This window comes from Alexandromys fortis, unplaced genomic scaffold (genome assembly GCF_014885135.2).
Source record: "Alexandromys fortis isolate MF-2015 unplaced genomic scaffold, M_Fortis_MF-2015_v1.1 scaffold_8_1_9099942, whole genome shotgun sequence".
NCBI lineage: Eukaryota > Metazoa > Chordata > Mammalia > Rodentia > Cricetidae > Alexandromys > Alexandromys fortis.
Window position 1 is genome coordinate 2,432,170 of NW_026067898.1, and position 12,405 is coordinate 2,444,574.

Here is a 12,405-nt window from a genome sequence, read left to right on the forward strand (position 1 = left end):
GCTGCTCTGCCCTGGACATTGCTTCAAGGGCGCCTGGCTCACACAATGTCAGGAAAATGCTGTTATCTGAACATATAAGACCAAGATAGCAGGTAAAGAGAAGACCAATGGCCAACCCCATGGCCCTGATTCCTTCCCTGGATTCAAGTGAGAGAATCCAGTCTGCCTGCTGTTAGCTGATGCCTCCTGTTTCAGCCTCCATGTACTGTGATAGAAATCAATATATATGTTGGCTATGTATAGATAACTACGGATCTCAACAAAATGATCCGCAAATTAGATTTACTTCTGGATCCCAGTCACTCAGCTTTAACTGAATTCTGTTAGCTGAGTTTATATTGATGCTAGCTATCCTTGGAAAAACACACAAACAAAATTCTTATGTCAGGAGCTCAGTGATCGAGTCTTAGAATATTTTGGGTGAAATGTAAACCCATATAACGAAATAACGCTTGACTTAGTGCTTTCTGTGTTTGTATTCTTGGTTTATGTTGATGTTGGGAATTATATTGAAGTAGAATATTATTGCTTTCATTATTTTGAGCAAACAAGGAAGAATCTCATAAGTCAACAAATACAAAATTTATTTGTCCAAAGATAAAGTTAAATTATATTGTGGCATGTGGCTAAGAAAATGCTGTCTACTCCAGTTGGAGATATGGAATGATGACATCACCTTTGAGCACACTCGGGAACCATAAACATCCAGTACTTTGAGACCGGTATTGACAAATAGTCATAAACAAATTCATGTTTAAGATTGGGTTGGATTTCAATAAGACAACATCATCTGTTGTATTAAATTAAGATTGTAAATTGGGATATTTTGCCTGTTGTATTTTCATTTGCCTTCTTTTTGTTTTGTGTTTACTTAAGTTCTTTAAGCATATGGGGTTGTATAATTAGTTTGATGTTAGCACATCTAAGTAAAATTATGCCATGAGTAAATTTCTATTTGAAGAAGTCTTTTAAAAGAATATACTAGTTATTTAAATATGAGAAACACTGTTATACACAAGTTATGAAGTATGTTATATCAGATAACCAGGACGAACCTCATCTGCAGGCTATGATGCTACTGTATAACTTATTGATTGGTGATATTGTGGAACGTAAATGATAAATTATTATTCCTTTAATTGGTTACATACCCATATTTCTGATTTCATATTTCAGTTTTAAATGCTGAAACACAAAACCTAAGATTTCAAATTCAATACCACACAATTGTAGCATGTGATTTTAAAAGTCTCCACTGTGAAGGAAAACACACCAATAATCAACTCCTCCGAGTCACTGATCATGGGTTGCGTATTAATTAGAGATGCTACAAGTCAAATGTATGTCAGAATCAGGGAGGTCAAGAAGCCATGCTTCAGTAGGCTCTGTTCTTGTGAACATCCTGTAAAACTGTTTAGATGCATTGCCAACTAAATCAGTCCCTAGAGATGATTTGTGATTCAGTCTCCTAACTTTTAATGCATAATCTTTTAAGTAATGTGAATGTATAAGATAATGCCTTACATATATTCAAGCTTTAATTTCTGTGATTCTCAGATAAAAAACTTTTTCAAAGCTTATACTGACCATGCCTGACACAATTAAATCCCGTCTTGGTTAAATTCTTAAGGTTGTGGGTAGGGATATTTATGTATTTTGGGAGTAGAAGCATTAGTGCAGGTGTAAAATTACGTTTTGGTGCAAACATAAGGTTTAAATCAATTATTTACACTATATAGAACTTCTTACACATTTCTTAGAGGAATGATATCTGGTTGTTTTATATAACACATTAAAAGATATTGATAATTCCAAAGCATTTTCCCTCTTTCCATCAATTCTTCTAAGTACCCTGGGATAAGTGCCAGAATATGCTAATTTGCAAGCCAAAGCTATATTTCCAACATATTGCCAAAGAAATTAATGGAATTGGCTGCTAAATAACTATTTCACCAAAGGAATAACATTAAGATATATTATTTTATGTTAAGAAAGGAGCAATTTTTACACTTCTATGTTTTAGAGCATTTTGAAAGCAATATAGCAATATGTGTCAGAATTAAAATTGCGTACAAATTTTGACTCAGCTATCTCATTACTGAAGCTTGCCACACAGAAGGCAAGTATTTGTGCAAGAATATTTACAAGGAGAGTTTATGCAGCATTGTTCAGTTTTTCATAGTTATAGAAATCTGGCTATCAAAAGAAAATAGTTATATAACACATTATGTAAGCCAAAACTTCTGAGAAAATTTAAAATTGTAAAGTGTTCTTCTATCCATTGATTTGGTAGGATTACTAGCTGTTTTATTACATAGAAAGAATAAGCACAAAGGGCACCAAAGCATATAATATAAATTACATTTGTGTATGCATGGAGACAGACATATACTTTTGCGAAATATTTAACAGGTACAAATATGTGAAGAACTATTTAGATTATTGATTGTGTTTCCTCGTTTGACTATGGGCTTAAAGATAGAATCAGGAGAGAAAGAAAATGTTGGGGAGGGAGAGGAAGAGATTAGGTAGACGAGCATAAATGTTCATATGCACAGCTTGGTAAAAGTAAAGATAAGAGGAATTTGGTGAAGGTTCCTGGGAGGAAAATGGACTGAAGTATTTTTCTGATGTATTACTACATCTAAATAACATGTGCAGAAATTTATACTGGGAATAAGTGGAATCAGTTAAAGTGTTTTAAAAAGTTAAGAAGAGATAATACACTTACCTTAGCTAAAGGCCAAAAAGGATAGATGAAATAATATCAATAAACATTGATATTACAGCAATTGATCAAGGCTCTAAGTAGAGATAGTGAGTAGGAGGGGTGTGGGCAAATGCTTTTGGGGTTGAAACTTACGGCACCAATCATCAGAGTAGATATGATATAATGAGCACATTAATAACTAAACAGGAAGAATTTTGCCCCTAGCAAATGAGAGAATAATGATGTGACTTTTAAGACTGGGAAGTTTAAAATAAATTAATTTTATGAAAATGCTAAATTTCAGATTAATTTATGTTATTTGGATTATTTGTTAACACGTCAGTAGAACCAGAAAAAAAAAAAGTGAAGGGACACAGAATATGGACTCAGGATTGGTAGTTCCTTTGGAGCCATGGACATTATCAGTTATATTTACATCTGTGTGAGACATAATGAGATGCCACAAAGGAATACCCAGCAGAGAGTTGATACAAGGAATAATGACCCAACAGAAGAAGAAAAGAGATTTCAAAATGAGCTTTAAAACCAAGAGCCTGTGGTGTCTCAGTATTTTCCTATAAAGATGAGGACCGGCTTTACGTAAATAGAGATAATCTCCAAACTTGGGGATGCTTCTAAGAAGGTAGTTTTCAAAAATCTTGGGAAATCTGGACAGTAGTTCCAACAAAACTCAAGAGATGACCTGAAGTCATCTTGAATGCTTTTAGTGATTCTAAAAATTCTCTCAACAGTATAAACAAAACATTGCAGTAAATTTACAGATATGAAACCATAACTTGGCTGAACTACCAAGACTTACTTCTACTAACATTTGAAACCTATTTATCTATAGATAGTACAGATGTGAGAGAAAGCCTAGAGATCAGGAGAACACAAGTCCCTAGTAGGATATACACCCAACTCCCCTCATTTTCCACTTTTCCAAATAAGAAATAGAAGCCTGGAGGTGGCGATGCATGGCTTTAATCCCAGCACTGGCACTCAGGAGTCAGAGGCAGGTGGATTTCTATGAGTTCAAGGCTAGCCTGGTTTACAGAGTGATTCCATGACAGCCAGGGGTACACAGAGAAAAACAAAACATCCAAAACCTGAATTAGAATCATCATAATAAAGAATTAGAAAAGAATTTTTACTAGGAATTGAAACATGTAGTCATTTTGAATTAAAACCAAATGAATATAAAATAAAACTGTATATAGTTTATTAACTTATCAAAGTGATTTATAAGATAATAATTTCTAATTACTATATTAAAAATGCAATAGTCCAATGACTTAGACAGAAACTTGCTCCTCTTAGTCATAAAGATTGATGAACCAAGGATCAATGTACTTACTCTTTCAGTCTGGGGAGATCCCATTCTGGGTCACTGACCTATGTTAACTTTTGTGCCTTTAAAGAGCAAAGTAATCAGCCATTTTCTGTCATTCCTCAGGGTCCCGATAATCCCTTTACATAGGGATGATATTCATGACCTAATTATATCCCAAAAATCTCACTTCCACATGCCACCATATTGGAAATAATAGCTGAAACATGATCTTCCAGTACACAGTATTTAGTCAAGAATTTATAAATTTAAAAAGAAAAATCATGATTTCATTGGCTATTATTAAATGTACACCTCATAAAATTCAGAATGTATTTATATCTCATTACCCATGCAGAAGCCAGTTATCTCTTTCTACCATGTGGGTCCTAGGAATGGCACTCAGGCTACCGGGCATGTCAGTAGACAGCTTTACCTAATCAACCATCTCATCATCCTGGACCCGTTTTTCTACTATGCTTTTCTTTGTGATAGACCCTGAACCAACAAGCCAAAGAGAATTATGTTTTCTGCTAGAGAGAGCCAATAACATGGTGTGTGCTTACATTCTAAGATGCTCAGGAAGAAGTAGAAAATTCCTGTAGTATCTTTTCTACATTATTAAGAATGAAAAATGTTTTTAGAGACATTTTATCAATATATACTTGATGCTGCCTGTTACTTTTATATGACACTTCATAAGAAAATTGCTTATTTAAATTGGCACCAAACGTGAGTTATGCACCGGATGGTGAAGAATAGGTATAATTTTTAACAATGAAACATTTTCATAGGAAGATATATACTATAAGATGGTCAGTAGAAAATCAGCACTAAGATCCAGAACTTTAGAAGGTGCATCATCTTGAAAGTTCCATTTTAAAGATCAATAGCTTAAGAAATCAAAGGAATCATTTTTTATTTTTTAGAATTGCCAAAGACCTGCAACATCTCATACAACATAATGTCTTAAGAGCTTTGGATATTAATTACAAAATTTTGAAGTAGAACATTTAGTGAATATGTTTATTTAACCGTGCCTAACTTCTCCTATGGATTGTTTTGTTTGTCCTAACTGACTTTCAAATGTGTGTGTGTGTGTGTGTGTGTGTGTGTGTGTGTGTGTGTGCGTGAACCTGTGTGACTGACTTATGTGTATGTAATATGTTCAAGCAGAGCTAAAAGGTGGCATTTTGTAATTTCTAAAATTAAAAAAAATCCTAAATCTCTCCTGCAACTCTTGTAAGTTCACAAAATATGAAGGGAAGAATTTCTTCATTTTATTTTTCGGTGCTACAGAAACTGTTTTCTTGGAAAAAAATCATTTATTTTACATATTATTTTCTTATGAAGGCTAAGCATCGTTCATGCACGATGGCAAGAGAATACTATTTTAATTTATGCAAGAAAATAGGTCATTTATTAATGATTTAGATACACAAGACAGTTTAATATTAGGAATCAAGTAGTATATTGCATTAAAAGGTCAAATGAGAAAATACCTTTTATATAACATTATTTCATCCTAATGGATGAGTCTTTTATATACAGTCTAATTGCTGCTGTGAAATTCAGAACATCATTTACCATATAGTTAAGAAATAATTTACTTGCCATCACTGGGGATTTAAATGGTCTAGTTAAGTGAATTTTCCATACTCTTAAAATTTTTAAAACTCATTAATTTTAAATACATTACATACTTCACTAACTTAGTCAACAGAATAATCTAATAAAAATTGGTATATTCATACATTTAATATTGCCCTTCAGTAATAAATTAAGGAACTGGTACATGCACGGTGCACGCAGTATAGTTTAGTAATAACAAAAGATCATTATTAAAAAATGGACAAACAGATGCAGATGAATTGCTTTGTAGATTTATTTGTTTGAAAAATTTGATAATTAGGAAGAAAACTATTATAAAACTCTAGGGCAGACTCTTGTACTGTCAGGAGTTTTCAACTGCATGAGTAAACAGAGTTGTCAATTCATTCAAATTGATTGATAAAGCCATCCTATTTCTGCTGCATTCCTACTGGCTTTCTTTCTCTTTGATATATCAATTATTGAATGAGAGGTTTTCATGTTTTCCAGTATCAAAATGTATCTCTCTGTTTCTAATGTCAGTTAGCAAATTGTGTCCTTTGTATTTTGAAACTCTGATGCAGCCATGTAAGATTTTGATCTTTTGGACACTAGCTAGAGTCCTTTACTACTACATAGTGTCTTTCTGTTGCTAATAATTTACACTCATCATATATGGCTATTTCTGAAGTTAATAACTACATTGACACTTTTTCCATTATTTTTCTGTACATTATGAAATATGGTTATGTCCGCATTCATGTCAGTCTCCCAACAATGTCTTTTGAATGTCTGTAAACAACCCACCAGTCCAGTCAAGGGTGCCAATAGTACAGGGGTGGGGAACCATCCATTGGAAATTCCTCACCAGAACACTCTTAATTAAAGAATGTGTCCCAATTCTTCAGCAGCTGTCCACTATCAACAGCTTCTCTTTAAGTGGTGGGAAAGCTGTAGCGCCTTCCCAGTCATGCTGGAAATTTGACCATCTTGATCTTGTGTTGATCTGTACACAGCTATTATGCGTTTGCATCCAGAAGACATCATTTCACTAGTCTTTCCCATCTTTCGACTCTTAAATCCTTTCTGCCAGCATGCCAGAACCTTAGGGGTAGGAGAGAGGGGAACGTGTCTCATTTAGGACTGGGTATAAGGTCTCTTTTTCCATTATTTTGGCCAATTAGACATATTTGCACTGTCTGTTGTAGTCTGTAGATAGAGGGTTCTCTGACTAACCTTGAGAGAACAGGTCAATGAGTATAAACAAAAGTATTTATAAAACAATTGGAAAGTATGAGCGTTTTTGAGCTATGTTGCCCTTCTTTCTCATTTCTGAGATCTTTATTTTAATTATCAGACTGCTAGTACTTATGGTGTATTTGTTATAGAGAAAGTATATGTTTTCATTTATGTCACTAGTTATTTTTTAAAAGAAAGAAAAAGCACATAGATAAAAATTAAGAGATATATAGTTGAGTAGTATCAATACTATTCTACATCAGAGGTTCTCAAACTTACTAATGCTGTGACCCTTAAAACAGTTCCTCATGTTGTCATAACTCCAAACATAAAATTATTTCAATTGCTACTTCATAACTGTAAATTTACTATTATGAACTGTAATGTAAATATCCTTCTCTTCCTATAGTCTCAGGCAATCCTTGCAAAAGGGTCGGTTGACCTAAAAGGTCACAACCCACAGGTTGAGAATCACTGCTTCGTAATAGGTATCTATTGTAGTTTCAAACCAAAATATACCAATTAATTAATAAAATCTTTAATTCTGTTGACTGCAAATTGAAACTATCCAAATGCTAATCAGCTGGTAAATAAGTGATATGAATTTGTCCCCGTGTGTACACAGATTATTCAGCAGTAGAAGAGACAAAATACTGATATTTGTAGCAAAAATGGTATTTCACAAAAATGTTACAGTAATGATCCAGACCCCCGGGTAAGTATTATATGAACTTCATTTCAATGAAAATTCTAAGAAAAGAAAAAAAAATCTGCAAATTAGGAAACTAAGTCAAAGGGAATCTAGTTGTATAAGAGGTAACGCTTTTTGAAATGTATAGAAACTAGACTAAGGTGTCCAAAGTAATATTATATAAATACCTAAAATGTTAAGCCTTACTGACAATGCATATTTATAACTTTAGTTCCTGAATTTTAGACTTTGTTGTTTTGCTTTGTAAGATTTGTTTGTTTACATTCAACTGTGTTTTTTATGTTGCCTGTTTTGCAGTACTTTTTCATTTTCAATTTTATTGTTTAAAGCTTTTTCTCCTACCTTATGAGTATTTTTATTACCTCTACCATATTAGTGAATAATATGGCAAGAGTAAATATCTTTTGCTTTGTACTGAGCTTAGGGAAAATCAAGCTTGTTATATGATACTTTGGGGTATCTTTCATAGGGCTGATGATAATTCTGTTCTTTCTTACTCACAACTGCTTTTTCATGAATGGATGGTGAACTTTTTTCAGTGCCTTTTCTGAATCATTTGGTATAACCATATGGCTTTTCTTATTTAAGTTTTCATTCTGGATAATTAGAGCTTGGCAAATGACATTTATTTTTTAAAAAAAAGTTTAATTGGTTTTGCGTTCCTAAAATAAATCCCACTTGGTTCTGAAGAATTGAAACCATTCCCATGCTACCATGAGGATCTTTGTGTTCTACCTTTGCTGAATTGGCTCTGTGTTTAGCTTTCTATTTTCTGCTTGTCTGCTTTCCACCAAGCATTTTAAAATCCCATTGATGACTTCTATTATAACAAATATACTTCTTTTAAAGTTTGTCCCCATGTGATTATCAGCAAACCAGTTCCTTTGTCTTCCTCCGTCAAGAAGTTCCCTTAGCGTTGCATCAGGGTGTTCTCCTGTATCTCTGTGTCTGTCTGCAGGACATTGGGATCACAGCTCTACACATGATATCTACTTAATTATAGCACGTACCCTATGGTCTTCACTTAAAACATGACTTAAATTACTTTACTACCTATTAGCAATGCCTCTCAGATTTCTGTACTATACAAGAATATCTACATCCCTTTTTATGTCTAATATAATGTCATTAAAATTTGTAAGCATGTTTAATGACTACTTGTGAAAGCAAATTTAATTGTAGACAAATGTTAGACTTTGCTGATACCCCACCAAGGCTGCAGCATTCTTTTATTTTTTAAGGATATATTTTTATTGAAATTGTAGCATCCTGGGAACACCTTTGAGTTTCCTTTTGATATATCAAAATAGTAAAGAGATACTGGATTAAAAATAAAGACATATTTTGGATGTTAATAGGCCTATCCAGTTTTTGCCTTTTCAAGTGGTTTAATTCCACTGGAGAGCTCTCTCCAACAGAAAACAAAAGCAACAGCAGCAACAACAAAATGTAAGTCTAGTTAATGGTTTAAGCAGACCAAGTGTAAAGGAAAACATCAACTTTTATTTATTAAAAGATAAAAAAAATCACATATTAGAGTTACAAATACTTGACAACATTGACCTTCATACAAACTTATACTCTCAAGGTTTATTCCAAATACAGGCTCTGGAGCTCATAATTCACATCTAAGTGTCTGCTAATAAATAAACCAAACATAGATATGTGGTTTTCTAGTTTTCTAAAAGAAGTTATTTGGATGGAATTTTGTGCTACTGTTTTCTCTCCTTTTTTCATTCTTACATAATTTATTTACCAATAGCATATTCATTTTTTTAATGTGGATGGAGGATTTGACATGTCTCATATTAGAGAAATATAAACCACCAATGCAATATCAAAATTTTATTATTTCCACTGTTTTTTTACAATTCCTAAATATTCATTTTTTATCAGATTATAATAGAGTTATAACATGAGAACCTTTCCTTTTATTCCTTCAAACACTCCCATACACCATTCCTTCAGTCCTTAATAGTCATGGCCTCTTTTTTCAATAATTGTTGTTGTATATATGTTTATAAGCTCAAATATTTCCAAATATAACTTAATCACTTTGTGTAATGCTACTTTTATCCATATTTTTAGTACTGACCATTTGGTATTAGACAACCGTTGGTGCTCTCTTTCCTGGGGAAGAGCTCTCTCAATCCCAGCTTTCCTCAGTTGCTTCTGGTTCTTTGTGCAGTGTTAGCTGAATAAGGTAGGCACTAATGAACCTGTCAAAGCAGACAGGGAAATGCCTTTGAGGCTTCAACTCTACACAAAGAACTACAGGAAACTGAATGTTCAATATTAATAGAATAAATGGTTTTTGACTGAGAAAGAAACTAGCACACTTATACTTTTAAAAATCCATTTAACCAATTAAATTTTATGTCACATAAGAGAAAGCACATTTCCCAAAACGACGTTAAAATCACAAATTTCCAAAATATCTGAACCCTGCACCAAATATGTTTTAAATGATCAGTCCTTCTCCACTGGCACCATGTAAATCCAATAAGTGCTGATTCGCACTGTAATGAGGACATCAGCGCCATCACGTGAGCTTATGTGATTACCTTGCACTTCTGCTTCAGTCATCCGCATTTCATTTTCAGTTAATGAAATCTTCTCTGTGGTCTATTTCTTATCATATTGTTTTATGCATAGAAATTATCCTAATGAGAAAACCGCGCGACATGCTTATGAGATGAGTACTCTCTGGTCCATCATTGTAAAGGAAGTATAAAGGGAGTGTGTGAGCGCTGGAGCTTTGAATAGCAGAATCACAGTGAAAATTACTCCAACTGGCCCTAGTACATGCAGTAAACATTTTGGTTCACGAACGGTAAGAGTGAGAGAAAAAACCCATATTTATACTCTCTTGGTTTTAGTATTAGTCAGTTACATGTATTCTAAACCTTGTTTTATGTCTAACTTGAGCTGTGCCGAGTCGTTCAAGAATTGTGCTAACCTCTCCCATGTACCCTGAAAGAAATTACCCTATATTCTAAATTGCGTCTCTATAACACTGCACAACTGAGGTTGACATATCTCTTCAGTCAACAATTAAATAGTCTTCAAAAATACCCAGAGCAAGGCTGGAAGATGAAATATGTTAATGGACTTTCTGTTCTCCCATTCTAAAATTTTGAGTTACTATATTTTACTATTGTGAGACTTTATGTCCTTGAAATACAAATGTTCTAGCTAACAGCATAAAGCAAGATCCAGGGAAAGTTGATCAAGACCAAGTTCCTGACGTTAAAATATCAAATCATTTGGTTTAACAACTGTCATTATTACAATTTTTTGAGAAAAATATGGTTTTGAAGATCATGCTTACAGAACATACTCATGATTTCAAGTCCCCACAATATTTTAATTCCATAAGGTATGTGGGTGGATATTTCAAATTGACATAGTTTTGTGTTATTTTTTACATGCAAAATTATTATCAGATGGAGGGGAAATTAAATAATTCTGAATGTGATTTTAAAAACCCACAATGTTCTTGACTTATGTTACCAAATTTAAACTATTGCTAAAATTTATTCACTTTTGGAAAAGGAATAATATTAATAACATAATGTCAATTTTAATAAAACTAAATATAGAAAGCTTTTGTTAAAATAACCAGAGAAAATGTTCTATTAAGTTGTTATATATAGAAGTAGAAAAAATAGCTAATTGATATATATACATATGTGTATATATGTTTATATTATATATATATATATAAAGTACTTGACTGATATTGAATTTTTATGGAATACAAAGTTGACTTTTATGGAATTAAAAAGTAGAATGTTTCACTGATTTTATCATTAAGATTATATATCTCAAATGATGATAAACTAATACTCTTTTGCTTACCAAAGACATCATTTCCTTCTGATCAATAACCTAGCATATAATAATCTAGAAAAAAACTCAGGATCTCTTCATGTTTTTTATTTTTAGACAATTAGTAAAACCACTGTTAGGTCAGATAATTTGTCATGTTATTAGATAATTCAAAGAATTCATTATCAATTAATTTGTTAAATGATATAGTTTTAATAAACCCTTATTTTTAAAAGATAACTAGGAAATGCTATTTTATAATAATCTGGGTAAAAATAGTCATCTTGCATTCTCATTTCTCTCCATGATATCGGTTGAGGACTATGTTTTAAATACATTGTACTCCATTCTTCTTCTCCCAATATAATCCATTACTCATTCTTATAATGAGATCTTGCCATAGTGAATCCATGAACAGAAGTCTCTACTTCGAGTCTAATTGTTGGAATCATAGATCTAAAGTATTATTCGTGGCATAGGCATATATCAACAACATCAAATATTGGTTAAATGCATTTTGAAGTACTGATCATGATTCTCTGAGATAAAATTTAGTTTGGGTGCAGGAAAAATGAATATAACAGGAAGCTGTGGATAAAAACGAGTATTGCTGGGAGGTAACTAATAGAGAAAAGAAGTCACAAGAGCTAGAGAGCGTGAGGCAGGGAATGCGCACTAAGTCTTGCAGGGAGGAACGGGAAGGGTAAGAAATAAAGCGATTATACATTAATTGAAAAAAAGAAATAAAATGATCTAACAATAATACAAACAGTCTAGTCTAAATAAACAAATAACAGAAATAACAAAAGAACAATTAATATCAAAAAACAGTCAAAACAGGATGAGGAGCTAAATAGGAAATTAGTGGTAGCCACGGTCCATGCAGCCGTGGTCTCCCAGAAAAGGCAATAGCAAAAAGAGACACAGCTTTTCCTCAAGAATGAAGGTTTCTTTTTTTCTACCTACACTGCTGTTTGTAAATAGCTTAGCTAG